The sequence below is a fragment of the Eumetopias jubatus genome, unplaced genomic scaffold (genome assembly GCF_037043125.1).
Source record: "Eumetopias jubatus isolate StellerSeaLion01/CBP00866 unplaced genomic scaffold, mEumJub1_p1.0 scaffold_11, whole genome shotgun sequence".
Lineage (NCBI taxonomy): Eukaryota > Metazoa > Chordata > Mammalia > Carnivora > Otariidae > Eumetopias > Eumetopias jubatus.
Window position 1 is genome coordinate 79,333,717 of NW_028274817.1, and position 22,239 is coordinate 79,355,955.

Consider the following 22,239-nt stretch of genomic DNA (forward strand, 5'->3'; position numbering starts at 1 on the left):
TTGAGCCCGCATCAGGAACTCAAGACTCGGCAAAGTATCTCGTGGCTTTCCATTCCTTGCAGTTCTTCCCCTTATCGAAGCTCTTGAAGTCAGTCTTTGAACCGGCTGGAACCTCTTCCAGGTGTGCCCTCCTTCCCCTTGTTCGCAGTCCGGTCGTGTGACCCGGACCGATACCGATTTCAGGGCGTGCCTGCTCGCGAGCTGTGTCCTCCTTTTCCACGTGCCAGGGCGGGTCGAGCAACAGCCCGTACGCGAGCACGAGCACCCGCACCCGCCGCACGCCCGGGTACGCACGGCCACGCGCGTACACCCACAGGCACGCACCATGCACACACTGAGCCTGCTCACACACGCCACACACTCGCTCACACAGGGACGCGGACACACCCACTCCCAGGTGGGCTCTCCAAGAGGGACACGCAGCCAGCCATGCTGGGTTGCATGAGTTGGTCCTGTGTGAACAGGCCCGCTCAAGCGAGGGCTGTGAACCTGGGGCCCGGCCTGTTCCCCCAGATGGATGGGGACTCCCACACTGGACGAGAGTCGGCGGCCGTCCGTCGTCCACAGGAGGTGGCCCTGAGTGGGGCCCCGTGACCCGTGACTCGGAGATGTGTGGCGGCCTTGCCAAGGCCCCTGTGTGAGTGCCAGGGCTGCGTGCCCGCCCAGAGTCGGTGCTTGTGTGAGTGCTTGGTTCCCCTCTCCGGGGAGCCTCCTGCTTGTAGCCCTGTGGCTGCAGGTCGGGCCAGCCGTTTCTGGCTGCTTGGTCGGGTCAGCCCAAGGTGGTGGTGACCTCAGCCTGTGGCTCCAGGCCTTGGGAGGAAGCACACAAGCGACTTGCAAGCCAGCATGGTGGCCGCCAGCATGTCCAGGAGACAGGTCCGATTCATGTAAACCCTCGGGCGGAGTCACAGAGGCGGCGTCATGTGTCCTTTGCCCCTTATTTCTCCCAAGAGCAGGAGCCGAGGAAAAGGGGGTAGGACAAAAGGAAGGGGAGTGGCCCGCAGCGTGTCTGGCCTCCTGGTGGGTGGCCATTTGGCCATGTGTGTATATAATTTGGTGCTCAACTTGGGTCCCCTTGGCTGGTTTGTTTCTCTTTCTCTTGTTCTTCATTCCATGTTTATGGTGTCTGGTGGTGGTGGTGGTGGTGGTGGTGGTGGTGTTTCTCGACACCTGACTGAGGGTGGTGTGTGTGTGTGTGTGTGTGTGTGTGTGTGTGTGTGTGTGTGTGTTGTGCTGTTTGGGGGGGATGGTAGCGGGGGTGGGCAGGTGGTTGGTGCTGGGTGTTTGTTTTGCTATTCCTTTTACTTTGTGCTTTCCACTTTTAGCTTTGGTGTGTAGGTCGGGGGTTGCGGGGGTCGTGTGTGTGCGTGTCTGTGTGTTTTGGCTGTGGTTCTGGTTGAATTTGTTTGTCTGTCTTTACCTTAGAAGGTGCTGAGGCCCAAGATCTGAGCTGGTGGGGTGAAGGCTGAGGGGGCAGGGTATGGATTCAGTTGGCATTCATGGAGCCATACTGCCATCAAGCGGAAATTGTTTCTGTCCCCGGGAGCTCCCCGGGCTGTGCAGCTGAGGCGTGCCCAGGAGCAGGAAGAAGGCTTGAGGGGAGTGGGGGGGTTGGTGGCAGTTGGGAAAAGAGGGAAGCGGTGGGTCCTGCGCGTGCACCTGGACACCTGGCTCCGGGCCCTCTCGTCACCTGTGTGCTGGGTCCCCGATTGGAGCTGAGGAAGTCACTCAGAAACCCCAGAGGCAGCCTGAGATGGCTGACCTCGGGAGTTTCCTGGGACTGCCAAGCGCCAATGGCCCGGGCCCCAGGACCTCTAAACGCCTCCGCTCCCAGTGAGGAAAGGGGCCTCCTGACTCCGGCGTGGCCCCAGGCAGGGCACCCCGCTATTCCCCAGAAAGGACACTACAGGAAATGTCCCCCTGGGTCCCTGCAGACAGTGGTGAGTTGCTTCCCCTGGGCCCAGCCCAAAATGGCTGACAGGGAAGCACCGCCCCGCTGGGCTGTTTGGGCTTGGGGCTGCCTGCTGTGTCCCCAGGGCCCCTAGAGCTCCTGCTTCCCCACTGGGTCCCACCGTCAGGCACACTTCCCTCCAGGCCTCTGAGCCCCGATGGGGGAAACCCTGGCTTGGGCAGAGCCCAGACAACCCAGCGCGTCCTTGCTGACCCCTGTGCCTGGCAGAAGGCAGGTTGCTGTTGCCTGGGCTTTTCAGAGACCGTTTCCGCTGGATGGCACTGTGGCTCCAGAAATGGCAGGCACCCCTTTCCCTGCCCCCACTGAGCCTTCCTCTCCCTGCATTTGCTGCCAGGCACAGACAGGAGAACAGCAACAACCACAGCAAACAATCCTCCATCCTCCTGCTCCTCCTCCAGCCTCTGCCTCCTCCTCTCCTCCCCCTCGCCGTCCTCCCCCTGCTCCTCCAAGCCACCGAGCAGCCATGTCAACTCTGGCTGGGCTCCTGGCCAACTGGACCACTTCGGGGCAAAGCTGCAAGGGGAACTAACTAGGCTTTGCTTTTGCTTTTGCTTCAAGGTTTTAGTTTAATGCCCCTTAGGTAACATGCGGCGTTGTATTACTTTCAGGCGTCCAATATAGCGATTCGACAGTTGCTTGGTCACCTGGTGCGCATCAGGACAAGTGGACTCCCTAATTCCCATCACCTATTTCCTCTAGCGCCCCCACCACCTCCTCCCCTCTGGTGACCCTCAGTTCACTTCAATAAGCCTCTATTTCTTGATCTCCCTCTCTCTCTCTCTCTCTCTCTCTCTCTCTCTCTGTCTCTGTCTCTGTCTCTGTCTCTGGGCTCATCTGCTTTGTTTTCTTGAATTCCACATATGAGTGAAATCATATGGTATTTGTCTTTCTCGGACTGACTCATTTCGCCTAGCGATACACTCCCTGGCTCCATCCGTGTCCTTACGAACGGCAAGATTTCATTCCCTTTTCATGGCTGAATAATATTCGTGTGTGTGTGTGCGCGCGTGTGTATGTACCACATCTTCTTCGTCCACGTGTCAATCCGATGGACATTTGGGCTGCTCCCCTATCTTGGCTATTGTATATAATACTGCTGTACACATGGGGGTGAATTAGTGTTCTTGTATTCCTCGGGAAATATCCGGTAGCGCGAGTGTTGGAGCAAAGGGTACTTCTACTTTTACCTTTCCGAGGAACCGCCATACTGTTGCCCACTGTGGCTGCGTTCCCACCAACAGTGCGGGAGTGTTCCTTTTCCTCCACGTCCTCGCCAGCACGTGTTGTTTCTTGCGTTGCTGATTTTTAGCTGGGCTTTCCTTGACCCTGTCCATCCTCTTAGTTCCCATGTGAACACAGACGACCCTCAGGAGATCCCACGGGTGGGCTCGCAGATTTTCCTTTGCCTGTGACTCTTCAGACTCCCCCCGGCCTCTTGTTTGTCTGCACCGCGCCTGACCCTTGGCAGCCCAGTCCCTTCTCCCGACGCCTCGTGGTCCAGTGGGCCAAGGGTTGGACCAGAGGGCAGCCAGGTCTCACAGGGGTCCAGAGCCCGTTGACCCGACCTGCAGCACGGGGTCCTGCCAAGGGTCCCCAGGCTCCGAGGGCCACCAGCTACCGCCCTCCACGGAACCCCGGGCACCGGTTTGTGCCCAGGGGTGGGCCTTTTCAGAAGGGGGATGGGTTACAGAGGTGGGGCTCCCAGAAGGCCACCTGGCATCTGCTGTGGGGCTCCGTGTATCTTTCCTACCATGCCTCCGGTCACAAGTTCGCGTCGTGGTCTTTCTGCCCGCTGGCGTTGGTGGCCAGGCTTCCCTGGCATCAGTTCTGCACAGGGAGCTCTTCCGTTAAGACTTGCTCCGTTTTCGTCCAGGGCCCCTGGGAATGTTTACCCTTGGACAGGGGCTAGAGGTTAGGAGGCCGGTGGAGGTGGAGGTGGGGGTGCCGGGGGGGGCGGTGTTGGGGTTCGGAGGGGCCTGTGGCAGAAGGAGGGTTGGGGACTTGGTTTGGTAAACGTAGCTGTCTCTGAGTTTCAACCTAACCCCCGTGACTGATGCTGGCCAGGCCAAGTAATCCCCCTGGAGTCCAAAGAGCTGGGGGGCCGGGGGTCGGGAGCCCGGGGGTGCTGGGCGGGGGGCGGGGGCAGAAGGAAGGAGCTGTGGGGGTTTTGCGGATCCCTCTACCTGCCCACGCCACTCGCTTCTGAGGAAGCCCTGAACGCCTTAACGCAGTGCCGCGTCTCCAGGCAGATGCGCCAAACCCCGGCTAAGGGCCTTTAATACAGAGCAGGTGGGGATGCAAATGCAAAGCGAAGCAGTGGTCACCTGGGTGTGATTGTAGAAGGTCCTACCCTCATAGCCGTGCCACCCAGGGCCGGGACAACGTGATCGTGAGGCTTTTTACAGTTTCCCAAGTGGCTCCCTTCCTGGCCTTTCTGGAAAAGCCTTCCTAGGCGCCTAGGCTCATGGGAGCTCCAGAGGAGGGGAAAATCCACAATCCACACCCGCAGGGCAGGGAATTCCAACACTCCAACACTGGGTAGTAGCTTAAGGACTCTTAGAATGCAGGAGTCACAGTTAGGGACACTCTTCCACGCCAAGCATTCCAGGAATTAGGCGAACAATTGAAACTGGTGAGAAAAAAGAAACACACCGAAAAGGACCCACAAACACTTTTAAAAGGCCCCACCGTCCTGCCCAGTAGGTCCCAAGGTGGATCTTTCCCAGATATTAAAGGGCAGGGCGCAACCACACAGCGCAACTTACCGGGAGAAATGCAGGGTGAAAGAAGGGCCGGGATTGGGACCAACAAGTGCTGGCATCCCCACTCAGCAGCGTCTGGGGTGGTCATTGTTTTCTCCCATCTGGATGCAACCCTCCACACGTTTCCCTGTAGTCCTGCCTATGCTTACCTTCACCACCCCGGGCACATACCTACACCGCAACACACACACACACACACACACACACACACACACACAGACGCACACACACACAGATGCACACATACACACACCCGCACCCGCACACTCACACGCACAGACACACGCGCGCGCGCGCGCGGGCATACATGCGAACACGGCTCCATTCAGGTAGACCCGTCTGGGTAGGCACCCACACGCGCACACGGAGAATGTCTGCGCAAGGAGGCTCAGTGGGCCCGACTGACGCCCTTGTTCGTTCCCTTTCCTTCCTCCTTGCCCCTTTCTGTTTGGCCTCCCGCTTCTCATTTGGGTCCTAGAGCATGGCAAAACAGGCCTGTGTATGGAGTGGGTGCTAGCCCTCACCTAAGTGGCTGAGACTTTGCCTTGGCTGATGGCTCTTCCCCTAGGAGGCCACTGCTGGTTCCAGGGGTCCAGCTGGGCCGCGGTGCCTTGGGCGGTCGCATTCAATTCTTCTCCTCCACCAGGGTGCCTTCTCTGCTTGCCCTTGGCTCTCCCCACTTTCGGCTCCTTACCTTGACTTCTTTAGTGGCAGTTCTTCCTCTGTGGATGTGCCCAGATTAAGCTGTACGTGCCCTATGGAAGTGAAAGCGGTCCGCGTGGGTTGGGGGAGCAAGGGGCATCCCCTTACCGCCATCCCCTTATTACCCTGGGAGAGTAACTCATCCCTCTCCTCTCGGCTCCCCTACCTCCCGCTCTTTAAGCCTACGGTGGTTCCCGGGGTGTCCTCCTACCCTCTCTTTGCCCTGCGTGCATACCGCGGACTCTTTGGCTCTCCCGGCCCTATGGAGTGTGCCCATGACATATTTAAGGTGTGGCTCGTGCTCTCCTTTTGCCCTCCTCCTGCCCTACAGGCCGACCTCTGGGTCAGGACCCTTGATGGCAGCCCTCAGGAGGGATCCTTTGACAAGAGGCCGCCTGCCCAGGCGGTTGGGCCCTTTCCCGGCGAGGCCGCCTGTAGCTTGTGTCTCTTTGTTGTAGCTTGTGCCTTTTACTCTCACATCCTGCCAGCCTCTGTTTTGGGGCGAAGGCTGCTATGGTTTTTCTCAGGTAACCGTGGTTGGGTGTAGTTGCCTTGCCCTATGTGAAGGGGATGAGCTCAGTGGAAACCTATCCTCTGTTTTTTTCCCTGCCTATTTCTTTGCCTCTTCCGAGGGTCAGAGTAATACTCTGCACACCCAAACCTCTGAACCAGGGTAGAGAATTTGCAATATGCTCTCCTCACCAAGTCCTCCAGGGCAAATAATCTGCGTTTTTGTATGCCCCACCAAAATCAGCAGCCTCCCTTGGTGCTTGCCCTCAGTAACTCTCTCAGAGTTAGTCCCAGGGCCCAGGTAGGTCACTTCCCTTTATGCTTCTAAAGTCACCATCAGGTATAAGCTTATGTCCGTGGGCTCGAAGCTACTGGATCAGGTTCCTGTTTTTTTTCAGGCTGCCCAGGAGAAGAGTGATTCTCAACTGCCCGGCTTGCTGGTTATGAGAATCCGAGCTGAGAGTCCCTTCCTGGGCTCACCGATCATAACCTGCTTTCTGGCTCCAATGCTCGGGCCCTCTGCCATTCCTGGAAGTCCCTTTGGCTCTGAGGCTTCTTGTATCCTGAGACCACAATGTTCTATCTAGAATTCTGCCTTTTCATTTCCAGACCCCGTTTCAGAGAGGGATATCACTCCCTAGAGCAGATTTCTAAGGGGTCTGTTTTTGTGCTCTGGTGTTATATCACTTTCCAGGAGCCAGCTTATGGAGGCTCCCTCACTCTTCTGTTTATCTTCTGATTTCTGCCCGCAGATTCACCGCTCTGCACATCCCACTTTGCAAAAAGTAGTCGCTTTTCTGCTTGTAGAGATCCAGATACATATTCTTACATCTCAGGCTGATTTCATGGGTGTTCAGAATGGTTTGGTAGATACCCAACTAAATTCAGGGGACTGGTTGTGATGGGGTCCCCTACTCCTCCACCATCTCTCCTCTCTCTGGGAACTGATTCTTTGGAAATAAAGAAAATAGAAGAAAAATACCTTTAGCTCGGTTCACCAGGAAAAAAAATAGAGAAGACATAAATAATAAAATCTGAAATAAGAGGATACATTAAAGGGGATGGTATAAAAACACAAAAAAATTATGAGAAAGGTATGAATAAATGAATTCCTAAACACATATATAGCCTACCAAGACTGAATAATGAATAAATAAAAGATCTATATAGACCAATTACTAGTTAAAAGACAGAAACTGTAATCAAAAGCTCCTGACAAAAGTCCAGTTTCAGATGCCTTGATTGTTGAATTCTACCAAACACTGAAAAAAAAGAATTAATAGAAATCCTTCTCAAACACTTCCAAAAATTGAAAAAAGTACACTTCTAAACTCATTTTTCAAGGCAAACATTACCATGATACCAAGAGCAGACAAGGCAAGCACAAGAAAAGAAAATCGCATGCCAATATACCTGATGAATATAGATGTAAAAGCCTTTAACAAAATATAAGCAAACAAAATTAAGATTCATTAAAAGGATCATACACCATTATCAAGTAGGATTTATTCTTGAGATGCAAGGATAGGTCAACATTCACAAATCAATCCTATGATGCACCATATAAACGAAATGAAAGATATAAATTAAATGATTATCTCAATATATGCAGAAAAATCATTTGACAAATTTTATCATCCTTATATGATAAAAACTTTCAAGAAAGTTGGCATGGATGAAATGTACCTCAACATAATAAAGGCCATTTATGTCAAACCCTCAATGGTGAAACATTTAAAGCTTTTTCTCTAAGATCAGGAACAAGATAAGGATTTATGCTCTCCACTTTGATTCAACACAAAATAAAAGTGCCAGTACTAGCTACAGCAGTTAAAATAAAACAAAACAAAACAAAAAAAGAAAGAAGGAAAGAAAGAAGAAAGAAAGAAAGAGAAAGAAAGAAAGAAAGAAAGAAAGAAAGAAAGAAAGAAAGAAAGAAAGAAAGAAAGAAAGAAAGGAAGAAAAGAAGAAAGGACAGAAAAAACAAGAGAGAAGAGAAGAGAAAAAAGGACACCCCAATTGGAAAGTAAGAAGTAAAACTGTCACTATCTTCAGATCAAATGGTATTTTATATAGAAAGTCATAAATATTCTACCAAAATAACTGTTACAACTTAAAAACAAACTCAGTAAATTTTCAGGATACATAATTAATATGGCAAAAAATCTGTTTTGTTTTCATATGCTAATTGTGAACAACCAGAAAAAGAAATTATGAAATCAATCCATTTTATAATTGCATCAAAACTAGTAAAATACCTAGAAATTAGTTTAACCAAGGATTTGAAAGACCTGTACACTGAAAACTTTAAGACATTGATGTAAGTCATTGGAAAAAACAACAACAAATAAATGGAATATATTCCATACTCATGAATTGGAGGAACTAATATTGTTAAAATGTACATATTACCCAAAGTTATCTACAGATTCTATCCAATCTCACAATTCCAATGACATTTATTTCATTTTTTGTTTGTTTCAAATTTTTATCTAAATTCTAGTTAGTTAACATATAGTGTAATATTGGTATCAGGAGTAGAATTTAGTGGTTCATCACTTACATGTAACACCCAGTGCTCATCATAACAAGTGCCCTCCTTAATATCCATCACCCATTTAGCCCATCCCTCACCCACCTCCCTCCATCAACCCTCAGTTTGTTCTTTATCGTTAAGAGTCTCTTTTTTCCCCTCCCATATGTTCATCTGTTTTGTTTCAAAAATCCACATATGAGTAAAATCATATGGTATTTGTCTTTCTCTGACTGATTATTTCACTTAGCCTAATACACTCTAGCTCCATCCATGCTGCCACAATGGCAAGATTTCATTCATTTTAATGGCTGAGTAATAGTACATTATGTGATATATATAACTATATAACTATATAAGTATATAACTATATATCACATCTTTTTTATCCATTCATCAGTCGATGGACATCTGGGATCTTTCCATAGTTTGGCTATTATTGATAATGCTGCTATGAACATCTCCAGTGACATTTTTTACAGAAATAGTAGAAAGCATCCTAAAATCTGTATGGAATCATTAAAGATCCTAAATTGTTAAAGCAATCTTGAGAAAGAAGAACAAAGTTGGATACAACACACTTAGTGATTTCAAAGTATATACAAAGGTATAGTTATCAAAACAATATGGCATTGCTATAAAAATAGACACATAGATCAATGGAACATAGTCGAGAGCCCGGAAATAAGCCCATGCATATATGGCCAATTAATTTACTACAAAGGAGCCACAAATAAACATTGGGGAAAAGTCTGTCTCTTCAATAAATGGTGCTAGGCAAATAGGACAGCCACATGGAAAGGAATGAAACTGGACCACTATCTTATACCTTAGAAGAAAATTATCTCAAAGTAGATTAAAGACTTGAATATAGACCTAAACCCATAAAACTCCCTAGAAGAAAACCTAGCAGGTAGGCTCCTAGGTCTTGGTGATGATTTTTTGGAACCAACTCCCAATAGCAAAGGCAACAAAAGAAAACAATAAACAATTGGGACTATATCAAACTAAAAAGCTTCTGTACATTGACAGGAACCATCAACAAATAAAAAGACAACCTACTGAATGGGAGAAAATATTTGTATGTCATATTTGATAAAGGGTTAGTATCCAAAATATATAAAAATTTCATACAACTCATTAGTTAAAAAACAATCTGATGAAAAAAAATAGTCCTAGGAAATGAATAGATATTTTCCCAAAGAAGACATACAGATGGCTATTCAGGTAGAAAAAATGCTCAACATGATTAATCGTTAGGGAAATGCAAATCAAAATCACAGTGAGATATCACCTTACACCTGTTAGAATGTCTATTATCAGAAAGACATGAAATAAATGTTTGCAAAGATGTCAATAAAAGGCAATTATGCACTATAGGTGGGAATGCAAATTAGTGCTGCCACCATGGAAAACAGTATGGAGGTTCCTTAGAAATTAAAAATAGAGGGGTGCCTGGCTGGCTCAGTTGGTAGAACATGCAACTCTTGATCTCAGGGTCATGAGTTCAAGCCCCATGTTGGGTGTAGAGCTTACTTAAAATATAACTACCATATGATCCAGTACTTCATTTCTAGGTTTTAGCTGAAAACAAAAAGAGTGATTCAAAATGATATCTGCACTCTTTCCCTCCTCTTTATTTCTATATATTGAAAATTTAACTATGATGTGTCGTGGTGTTGATTTGCTTTTGTTGGTTTTGATGGAAGTTCTCTGTGCCTCCTGGATATATGTGTCTGTTTACTTCCCCAGTTTAGGGATGTTTTCAGCTGTAATTTCCTCAAATAAACCATCTTCCCCCTTTTCTCTCTCTTATTCTTTGGGGACTCCTATGATATGAATGTTATTACACTTTATGAAGTCATGAGTTCCCTGGGTCTATTCTCATGATCCATCGTTCCTCTTTCTGTCTTTTCTCAGTTTCATTCTTTTCTTTTTTTTATTATATTGTTAGCCAGCATATAGTACATCATTAGTTTTGATGTAGTGTTCAACGATTCATTAGTTGCACATAATGCCCAGTGCTCATCACAACACATGTCCTCCTTAATACCCATCACCTGGTTACTCCATCCCCCCACCCCCCTCCCCTCTGTAACCCTCAGTTTGTTTCTCAGAGTACAGAGTCTCTTATGGTTTGTCTCCTTCTCTGATTTCTTCCCGTTCAGTTTTCCCTCCCTTCCCTTGTGGTCCTCTGTGCTATTCCTTATGTTCCCATATGAGTGAAACCATATGATAATTGTCTTTCTCTGCTTGACTTATTTCACTTAGCATAATCCCCTCCAGTTCCATCCATGTCAGTGCAAATGATGGGTATTCATCCTTTCTGATGGCTGAGGTAATATTCCATTGTATCTCGGCTCCTTCTACAGTTTGGCTACTGTGGACGTTGCTTCAGCTTCATTATTTTCCCTTATTTTGTCTTCTCTATCATTGATTCATTCCTCTGCTTCTTTTTGTTGTCTGATTGCTGAGGCTAGGACTTCCAGTATTATGTTGAACAGCGGTGGTGAGAGTGTACACCCCTGTTGTGTTCCTGACCTTAGGGCAAAAGCTCTCAGTTTTTCCCCATTGAGAATGATATTCCCTTTGGGCTTTTGGTATATGGCTTTTATGATGCTGAGGTATGTTCCCTCTATCCCTACACTGTGGAGAGTTTTAATCAAGAAGGGATGCTGTATTTTGTCAATTTTTTTTTCTGTATCCGTTGAGGGGATCATGTGGTTCTTGTCTTTTATTAATGTGGTGTATCATATTGATTGATTTGCGGATGTTGAACCATCCTTGCAACCCAGGAATAAATCCCACTTGGTCATGGTGAATAATCCTTTTACTATACAGCTGGATCGTATTGGCTAGTACCTTGGTGAGAATTTTGGCATCCATGTTCATCAGGGATATTGGTCTGTAATTCTCCTTTTTGGTGGGGTCTTTGTCTGGTTTTAGGATCAAGGTAATGCTGGCCTCATAGAAAGAGTTTGGAAGTTTTCCTTCCATTTCTATTTTTTCAGACAGTTTCAGAAGAATAAGTGTTAGGCTGCCTGGGTATCTCAGTCGATTAAGCGTCTGCCTTCAGCTCAGGTCATGATCTCAGGGTCCTGGGATCGAGCCCCCCATCAGACTCCCTGTTCACAGGGAACCCGCTTCTCCCTCTCCTCCCTGCTTGTGCTCTCTCTCGTTTTCTCTCTGTCTGTCTCTCTCAGATAAACTCTAAAAAACAAGAACAAGAAGAAGAAGAAGAGGAAAAAGAGGAGGAGGAGAAGGAGAAGAAGAAAAAGAAATAAAGAAAAAAGAAAAAGAAAGAAAGACAGAAAGAAAGAAAGAAAAGAAGAAGAAGGAGGAGGAGGAGGAGAAGGAGGAGGAAGGAGGAAGGAAGAAGGAAGAAAGAAGAAGAAAGGTGTTAAATCTTCTTTGTTTGTAGAATTACCCTGGGAAGCCATTCAGTCCTGGACTCTTGTTTGTATTCAAATTATTTGCTGGTTTTTGGTCTGTTTAGGTTTTCTATTTCTTCCTGTTTCAGTTTTGGTAGTTTTTATGTTTCTAGGAATGCATCCATTTCTTTCAGATTGCCTAATTTGTCAGCATATTTGCTCCTAATATATTCTTAGAATTGTTTGTATTTCTTCAGTGTTTGTTGTGATCTCTCCTCTTTTTTTCATGATCTTATTTATTTGTGTCCTTTGTCTTTTCTTTTTGGTAAGTCTGGCTAGGGGTTTATTGATCTTATTAATTTTTTCAAAGAAACACCTCCTAGTTTCATTGTTCTGTTCTACTCTTCTTTTGATTTTTATTTCATTATTTTTTGGTCTAATATTTATTATTTTTCTTTTCCTGCTGGATTTAGGCTTTATTTGCTGCTCTTTATCCAGCTCCTTGAGGTGTAAGGTTAGGGTTTTTCTTGTTGCTTGAGAAAGGCTTGTATTGCTATATACTTCCCTCTTAGGGCCTCTTTTGCTGCACCCAAAGTTTTTGAATAGTTGTGTTTTCATTTTCATTTGTTTCCATGAGTTTTTAAAGTTCTTCTTTAATTTCCTGGTTGACCCATTCATTCTTTAGTAGGATGCTTTTTAACTTCCATATATTTGTCTTCCTTCCAAATTTTCTCTTGTGATTGAGTTCATGTTTTATAGCAAGCATTGTGGTCTGAATATATGTGTGGTATAATCTCAGTTTTTTTGTACCAGTTCAGACCTGATTTGTGAGCCAGTATGTGATCTATTCTGGAGAATGTTCCATGTGCACTCGAAAAGAATATGTATTTTTTTTTGCTTTAGGATGAAATGCTCTGAGTATATCTGTGAAGTCCATCTGGTCCAGTGTGTCATTCAAAGCCCTTGTTTCCTTGTTGATCTTCTGTTTAGATGATCTGTCCATTGCTGTGAGTGGGGTGTTGAAGTCCCATACTATTAATATATTTTTATCAATGTGTTTCTTTAATTTTGTTATTTATTGGTTTATATAATTGGCTGCTCCCACACTGGGGGCACAAATATTTTAATTGTTAAATGTTCTTGTTGGAGAGACCCTTTAATTATGATATAGGTCCCTTTTCATCTCTTATTGTAGTCTTTGGTTTAAAATCTAATTTCTGTGATATAAGGATTGCTACTCCAACTTTCTTTTGATATCCATTAGTATGATAATGTATGATAAATGTTTCTCCCCTCATTTTCAATCTGCCAGTGTCTTTGGGTCTCAAATGAGTCTCTTGTAGACAGTATGTTGATGGGTCTTGCTTTTTTATCCAATCAGATACCCTGTGTCTTTTCATTGGTGCATTTAGCTCATTTACATTCATAGTAATTATTGAAAGATATGAATTTAGTGCCATTGTATTACCTATAAAGTCACTCTTTCTGTATATTGTCTCTTCCTTGCTGATCTTTGTTACTTGTGGGCTCTCTCTTTGCTTAAAGTATTTCCTTTAGTATTTCTTGTAGGCCTGGTTTAGGGATCACAAATTCTTTTAGTTTCTGTTTGCCCTTGAAGCTCTTTATTTCTCCTTCTATTCTGAATGACAACCTTGCTGGATAACGTATTCTTGGCTGCATATTTTTCTCATTTAGCACCTTGAATATATCGTGTTAGTCCTTTCTGGCCTGCCAGGTCTCTGTGGACAGGTCTGCCACCAGCCTTATGTTTTTAATCCTTGTATATTAAGGACCTTTTTTCCTGAGCTACTTTCAGGATTTTCTCTTTATCTCTGAAATTTGCAAGGTGTTGACCTGTTTTTATTGATTTTGAGGGTGGCTCTCTGTGCCTTATGGAGTTGAATGCTCGTTTCCTTCCCCAGATTAGGGAAGTTTTCAGTATAATTTGTTCAAATTCCCTCTCTCTGTCCTCTTCCTCTGGGGCCCTAATTATTCTAATATTATTTTGCTTTATGGTATTACTGATCTTTCAAATCCTGCCCTCATGATCCAGTAGTTGTTTATCTCTCTTTGTCTCAGCCTCCTTATTCTCCATCACTTTGTCTTTTTTTCTTCCTCTTTAAATTTTTTATTGTTATGTTAATCACCATACATTACATCATTAGTTTTTGATGTGGTGTTTCATGATTCATTGTTTGTGCATAACACCCAGTGCTCCATGCAGAACGTGCCCTCTTCAATACCCATCACCAGGCTAACCCATCCCCCCACCCCCCTCCCCTCCAGAACCTCCAGTCTGTTTCTCAGAGTCCATCATCTCTCATTGTTCATCTCCCCCTCCGATTTCCCACCCTTCATTCTTCCTCTCCTGCTACCCTCTTCTTTTCTTTTCTCTTAACATATATTGCATTATTTGTTTCAGAGGTACAGATCTGTGATTCAACAGTATTGCACAATTCACAGCGCTCACCATAGCACATACCCTCCCCAATGTCTATCACCCAGCCACCCCATCCCTCCCACCCCCCACCACTCCAGCAACCCTCAGTTTGTTTCCTGAGATTAAGACTTCCTCATATCAGTGAGGTCATATGATACATGTCTTTCTCTGATTGACTTATTTCACTCAGCATAACACCCTCCAGTTCTATTCACGTCATTGCAAATGGCAAGATCTTCTATATCACTGACTCTTCTGCCTTGTTTATCCTAACAGTTAGAGCCTCCATTTTTTATTGAATCTCAGTAATAGCCTTTTTTATTTTGACCTGATTATGTTTTAGTGTTTTATTTCTCCAGTAAGGGATTCTCTAGTGTCTGCTATGCTATTTTCAAGCCTAGCTAATATCTTTATAATTGTTATTTGAATTCTATTTCCAACATCTTACTTATATCCATAGTTATTAAACCCCTGGCAATGAGTACTGCCTCTTGTTCTCTTTTTGGGGGGTTAGTTCTTTGGTTTTGTCATTATGTGCAGAAAAGAATAAATGAAAGAGACGGAAAATAGAAAAATATCAACAACACCAGAAAAATATAACTACACAAATCAGAAGAGAACAGAAACCAAAAAGAAAGAAAATGAGAATAAAATTAAACAAAGAAGTTTAACACATCAGAACAATAAACTAGATCCTGGGTGTATTTTGGTGTGTTTGTTAGAAGAAACTAGATCCCAAAATAGGAAAGGGAGAAAAAAAAATACACACACACACACACACACACACACACACACACACACAAATGAAATTGGATACAATGAGAGTAGGCCAAAAATGAAAAAAAAAAATAAAACATAAGTATAAATACGAAAATTAAAAAAGGCTTAAAAATAATTAACAAAATAAAAAAATAGATGAAAGGGAAAATAAAATAAGAAATTGAAGGACTAAAGAATGATAATGACACCAGAGAAATATACACTACACAAATCAGAAGAGAACAGAAACCAAAAAGAAATAAAAGGAAATAATGAGAATAAAATCATACAGGAAGTTGAACAGAACAGAACAATAAAATAGATCCTGGGTATATTTTGCAGTCAAATGCGCTACCACTGAGCTATACCCCCTCTTAGATCCTGGGTATATTTTGGTCTGTTTGTTATAAGAATCTAGATCCCAAAATATGAAAGAATGAAAAACTCATATATAAATGAAGTTGAATACAATGAAAGGAAGCCAAAAACAAAATATTTATTTCATTTATTTATTTACCATAAGTGTAAAAATGAAAATTAAAAAAAGACTTAAAAAGTAGCTGATAAAATAAGAAAATAGCTGAAAAGGAATATAAAATATAAAACTGAAGGACTAAAGAATAAGAAGAAAAAAACACGAATGATATATACTTCTTTCCCCAAGAGCTGGAGTTCTACAGTTCTGTGTGATTGATAAACTTGGTATTAGCTGGAAGTTTCTGCTGGTTTTCTGGGGGAAGGCCCTGTTGAACTGATTCTCAGGAGTATTTGTTCAGGTGGAATTGCATCCCCCTTGCCAGGGGGCTGGACTCAGTGTAAACCACTCCAGAGCTGGTGTTGGAGATGAAAATGTCGGCACCCTGATCTCTAGCCTTGGAGCTGATAGTTCACGCCCTTTACTCTTCAGTGAGCTCTAACAGAAAAGCATTCAATTGCTCCTGTCTGCCTGGTTTCTGTCTGAACTCTGTGTTCACCCAGCTTGTGATCGAGCATTTTTATCTCAGGCACATGACCCCATTGCGAGTATCCAAACTTTATGGACCCCTGTGGCAGGTATCCATGCAGTTCCTCCTGGGGGTGGGAGGGGGGTCTCCCCGTGGTTCTGCCTCTTGCTGGGCCCCTGCTCCAAGTGTGGTCACAGAACCGCACAGTAGTTCACAGTTTATGGAAACACGGAGCAGAAAGCTGGCACCTGGGCTCACTGTTTGCAACCGGCTTCCCAGCTCCCATACCTGGGAACTCTGCCACACTCAGGCACCCCTGTTATTTTTGTGACCCCAGGGATCCTGAGACCATGCTGTCCCACCTGGGATTCTGCCCTGCTCCACCTCCTGAATGCCTTTCAGGCAAACTTCTAAAAGTTCCAATTTTGCACTCTGCTTCTTTTAACAATTTTAGGAGGCTCCCTCTCCTCACGGTTTATTTTCTGATATATTGCCTCAGATTCACGTCTCTGCACCTACTCCCTTGCAAAAATTGTTTGCTTTTCTATTTGTAGAATTATAACAATTCTTTTCTCAGATCTCCAGTTGGTTTTGCAGGTGTTCAAAAATGATTTGATAGCTATGTAGCTGATTTCCAGGGACCAGACAAAATTAGGGTCCCCTACTCCTCTGCCATCTTCCCAACCCTCTTTCTCTTTACTTATGTTTTGATTAGATCTCTGTGACCTTTTTTTGTTCTTTCTCTTGGGATGAATTTCCCTTTCTTGGCATTTTGTCTATGTTTCCATCTTCTCTTTGTTAGAATATCATGTGTGTTTCCTGCTCCTGAATGTAATGGTGTTATGAAAAAGCAGTCATATAATATCCAGGGCCTGGCTTTTCATGAAGTGTCTCTGGTGTGTGCTGTGTGTCCTCTGCTGCTGTTTTGGCTGTCCTTTCATTCAGGTCAGTCCTCAGCAGAGGTTCTCCTTCCCTGCAGTGGGCATTGTTTGGACCTTGGCCAGAGTGTTGGGAGTTTTAACTAGAGTGTGCTCTGTTCTGCTTTTTAAAGGAGACCTGATTCTATTTCCACTAGAACTGAAGATTTGCAGAACTCTATGGTCAGTAGACATGGTGCATGTGGTGGTGTGTGCTGGTCTTCTGTTGAAGGTGCCCACCGCTTTGTTCATTAGGCACACTTGCCTGAAAAAAACAGTACCAGCAGAGTGCAGGGGGGTGGGAGTTGGTGTAAATAGGTTAGGCAGCCAGTGTCGATGCTGTGATGTTTACTGAAGTTTGTTTATGTTGATGGGTGGGGGAGGGAAATGGCGCCATTCCACTCCTTTGTCCTCAGAGATGGGAATCCATTCTTGCTGCTCTTAGGTAATCTCTCCCAGAAGAATGAATTATTTCACCTGATGCATCCTTGGCATTTTTCAGATCACTATTTTCACACTGTCTCCTGGTTGCTTGCCTGCCTTCAGCAGCACAGTGCCCTTTGGATTCTATAATAGCCAAGCCTGCTGACTTAAAACTCCAGACTTTAGGGACCTGATATCGTGGGGACCTATGCTGGTCTTCTGGAGGAGTGTCTCACCGTACTGGGACTGATGCAGTTTTGACCCAGAAGGGCAGTCACACCCAAGGTCAGGGGTGTGGGATTTGGAGCAAATAGGCTAAATTGCCAGTGTCCAGGTTAGTTGCCCTCAGCAGGTATCTCTGTGCCTGTGCTTAGGGGCAGTGGTATGAAATGGTACATGCCAGCTTCTTTGTTCCAGAGAGGCAATGCCTCCTCTCACAGATGTGCTCCAAGAAGAGTGAACAGTCTCTCTCTGTGCACCTTAGTCAATCCTCAGATTGTACCCTGTGCTCCGGGGTTGCTTGCCTGCCTTCTTTCCCAGGAATAGAGCAGTGCCCTCAAGTCTCAATCCCAGCCAAGCCCACAGACCTTTAAAAACTCCAGTCTATGAGCCCTACTGGTTACAAAAACTTATGAAAGTCAACCTCCCTCATTTTCCCAGCCAATGGCTTTGGGGAAGTGTTTTTCTTGGGCATATCCCTGTGTGTTCCACTCTCTTTTGCCTTTCTCTTAGACTAGGCCTTTCTCCCCAACACAGCTCCAGTGATCTGTTTCTCCCCAAATCCTTGTCTCCACCTTCCTCTATGTGGCCTCTCTCCACCTCTGGTTGTGCAGTTTGCTCTGCCAGTCCACAGGTCAATTTCTTGGGTATTCAGAATAATTTTTATAGTTATCACATAGAGAGAGGCCTCTATGTGGCCTCTCTCCACCTCTGGTTGTGCAGTTTGCTCTGCCAGTCCACAGGTCAATTTCTTGGGTATTCAGAATAATTTTTATAGCTGTGTTTGAGGGATGAGGCTACCCTAGGGTTCTCTTACTATGCTGACATCTTAGCTCTGGTTCCTGGTTTTGTTTTGTTTTGTTTTTTAAGTTTTCTATGTCTTTGTTGAACTTTTCACTTTTTTTCATGAATTGTTTTCCTAATTTTATTTAGTGGTCTATTGTGTTGTCTTGTAGTTCTGTAAATTTCTTTAAGAGGATTCTTCTGAATTCTTGGTCTGACAATTCAGAGATTTCCATTTCTTTAGAGGCACTTACTATATTAGTTTCCTTTGTTGCTATCATGTTTCTTTAATGATTTATGATTCTTGTGGCCTTGTATTGGTGCCTGTGCATTTGAAGAAGTAAGCATCTCTTGTATTTTTTACATACTTCCTTTTGCAAGAAAATCTCTTTACCAGTCAACCTGTTCAGAGATTCTGGTTGGCCCTTTTAGTGGAGTCTGGGGGTAGTCTTGCTGGTGGAGTCCTCCAGCAGACAGGTCTGATTCTCCAGGCCTAGTGCTTGGGTCTAGAGGGATTGACCTGGAACATGTGTCCCTGGGAATGGACTGGTGTTTGTGTATGACGGGTGGGCCTGGTGTCAGGGTCCACTGTAAAGGGCATCAGGATTCTAGGTTAATAGGAACCACACTAGAGTCTGTGCCTTTGATATTTGGCCTAGCACTGGGGCTGACCATCAGCCTGGGAGCTGGCCTAGAGCCTAGATCTTCTGGGGGCAAGCCTGGTGCTGTGGTTAACCCAGAGCCATGGCATTAGCCAGGAATCTAGGACTGCAGGTGATGGCTTAGTGATTTGTTCTGCAGGGGATGGCCTGGTGCTGGGTGTGGTTGGGACCCAGGTTCCACAAGAGGTTGTTTGGTAGCTGATTCTGATGGGGCTTGCCCAGGGTTAGGGCAGTTTGTGGGTCAGGAGCAAGAGGAGCCAGTCAAAAGTCTGGATCCATGCGGGCTACCATATCATGGGGTGGGTTTTGACATTAGGTTTCTGGGGACCAGCCTGGCACAGTGGAGGGTCAGGTTCTAGGTCCATGAAACCCTATCTGATGCTAAGAGAAGCTTGGTGCCTTGTGCAGCAGGAGATGGTCTAGAGGCTGTATCTCTGGGAGGTGGTCTAGAGGGTGTGTCCACAGGGGTTGACAGGGTGCTGTGGTGGGCCAGGAGACTGGGTCTCTAGGAGCTTGTCTGGGTCCTGTGTCCTTGTGGGCCACCTTGGCACTAGAGTGGGCTAGGTACCTGGATCCTTGGGAACCTACCTGGTGCCTGGGGCCATGGGGGCTGGCCTGGCACTGATTTAGGCCTTATGATTGGGTCTGTAGTGAAGTCAGGTATTCATGTAACTCTCTTTCCACCATGGGAACAGTGTCTCTGTGCTAGGCTGCCATCATTTCGGGGTAATTTGAGAGTCTTTGCTACCCTTTTTAGTGCATCTTTTCCTATGTCTGTACTCCACTCTGGTGCTTTAATCCCTCACCTGGAACCTTCAGCTCCTGGAAAGATGTGTTTTTGTATGGATTGCCACTCAAATTGATGTTTCTGTGAGGGGAGGAGCATTGGAAACTTCTATACTGTCAACTTACTGTCACTACCACCTCAGACTTTCAACATCTGTTAACCTTGGAAATTGGGAAGGGAGTTTGTTGGGAGATATTATTAATCTTATCTTTATGCATTTCATATTGTTTCCCTTGTTTGAATATATATTACCTTGAAAATAAAATATTTTTATTTTTATTTTTTTTTTAAAGATTTTATTTATTTATTTGAGAGAGACAGAATGAGAGATAGCACGAGAGGGAAGAGGGTCAGAGGGAGAAGCAGACTCCCCGCTGAGCAGGGAGTCTGATGTGGGACTCGATCCCGGGACTCCAGGATCATGACCTGAGCCGAAGGCAGTCGCTTAACCAACTGAGCCACCCAGGCGCCCCGAAAATAAAATATTTTTATATAAAACACTCAACCTTTATGATCAAAGACATCATAAACAAACTTAGAAAACAATTTGTATACAATGTGATAACACTTCAAAGACATATTATGGATACATTAGTTTCCAAAATGTACAAAACACTAATATAGTAATACAAAAACACAAATAACTCAATAGAAAAATGGTCAGAGAGTTCTTAGAAGTCAAAATATGAATGTCCAATAATAAATTAAGTTGATTTCGTGACTATCATGGAAATACAATTCAATATGAGATACCACTTTTAGCCAATCATACTTCCAATAATCAAAAGTCTTCATAATCTTCAGTTTTAAGAAGAATGTGGTGAAATATACACTGTCTATGAGAGTATAATTTTTAATACAATACAATATCAAAACTTTAATGTGTATGCTCTTTAATACATATTTATGGAAACTGTGAAAACATTCCTACATATGAATAAATACACCTCATTGTTTGCAATAAAGAAAAGTTGTATGTATACTAAGTGCTTTTTAAGAGAGGAATGCTAAATAAATTATTCTGTTATGCAATGTAATATCATGAGGCAGTTGAAATATTGGGAAAGTTATATTTTGATATAGAAAATCGTGACATTAAGTGGATCAAAACAATTAGCAGAATACTAAGTATGGTATGATTTAACTTATATTCAAAACCTCTTATCTAAAGCTTTATATTACTGTAAATACTACCGCTGTGTACATTTAAATGCATAAAGAAAAGTCTAGGAAGAACTTATACTTGTGTTGTCTTCTGGAGATAGACTGAAGAAAGGCAGAAGTTTGTTGGCAAAAGTTTTGTGTATGGTGTTTGGATTATATACAGTTCCATTATATTCATGTATCACTTGTGTAAATAAATGTGGGATGCCTGGGTGGCTCAGTTGGTTAAGCATCTGCCTTTGGCTCAGGTCATGATCCCAGGGTCCTGGAATTGGGTCCCGCATTGGGCTCCTTGCTCGGCGGGGAGCCTGCTTCTCCCTCTGCCACTCCTCCTGCTTGTGCCCTCTCTCTCTGACAAATAAATGAATAAAATCTTTAAAAAATAAATACAGATCTTCTAAGGAACATAAGAATATGTTGAAGGCTGAGAGGGTCAACATGGGGCCAGTTGATCAGTTAAGGAAGCCTAGAAAAATGAGAAACACAGAGAAAGACATTTCAGCACTTTTCTTAAGGAAAAACTCCTAGGGTGATGGAAAGATCTGGTCTATGTGACAGATGAATCTTCACTGTGCAATCAGACTCATCAGATATAAAGCAAGATGCCAGTTACCAGCATCCTATGACTTACATTTTATGTTTATGAAGAAATGCTCTAATAATTCTGTTTTTCTTGTAATCCACCTAGAAGGGAAAGTGTGTTATCTTCTCAACAGTCATATCTGACCTGTGTGATACTTACATTTCTCAATATAAATTAATAAATTCTCCTTCTGTGTTTATATCTTTCAGTCTTATAATCAGCATATTTTCGCCTCCTGAATTTGGATGAATTCTGGGACATAACCAAGATCAGGCTGTAGACGTCTAAGATTGAAGGCCATGGCCTGGATTCTGGTGAACTCACCAAGGCAAATGACCCCTGTGAGATGGTGCTGCAGCAGCCAATCAATGCTATCTTTTGTGACACCCAGTCCTTGCTGTGTAATTTTGAATTCCTATAAATCCATTAAGGTCCCAATAAATTTTGTCTCTCATTGCTCTGTTAGTTCTATATGACTACTATCTAGTAAATTGTGAGTTTTTAGTAAATATTTTATAATAACACCAAATACAAAATATTACTAAAATTGTTGTCAAAATGACTTTTTTTTCCCCCACAGATGACCATCTACTCATTTTTTGTAGTGTGAAAATATCAGGGAAGTGTGTAGGGGATATAAAGGGTAAAATCTGAAAAAGAATTAAATTCCCAGTACATTCTCCTCACTTTACTGTCAATATTTCTATT

At 44.2% G+C, this 22,239-nt stretch overlaps 1 protein-coding gene across 2 annotated transcripts in view; it reads left to right on the forward strand.

Annotated features, from left to right (window-relative positions):
* NBDY (negative regulator of P-body association) overlaps positions 1-21,973 on the forward strand; it is a 398,281-nt gene extending 376,308 nt beyond the window's left edge. For both annotated transcript variants that reach the window (XM_088028786.1, XM_088028785.1), the window contains one exon: positions 21,741-21,973. The gene's annotated coding sequence lies outside the window, so the exon portion shown is untranslated. The remainder of the gene's footprint in view (positions 1-21,740) is intronic.
* Positions 21,974-22,239: the final 266 nt, after the last annotated feature.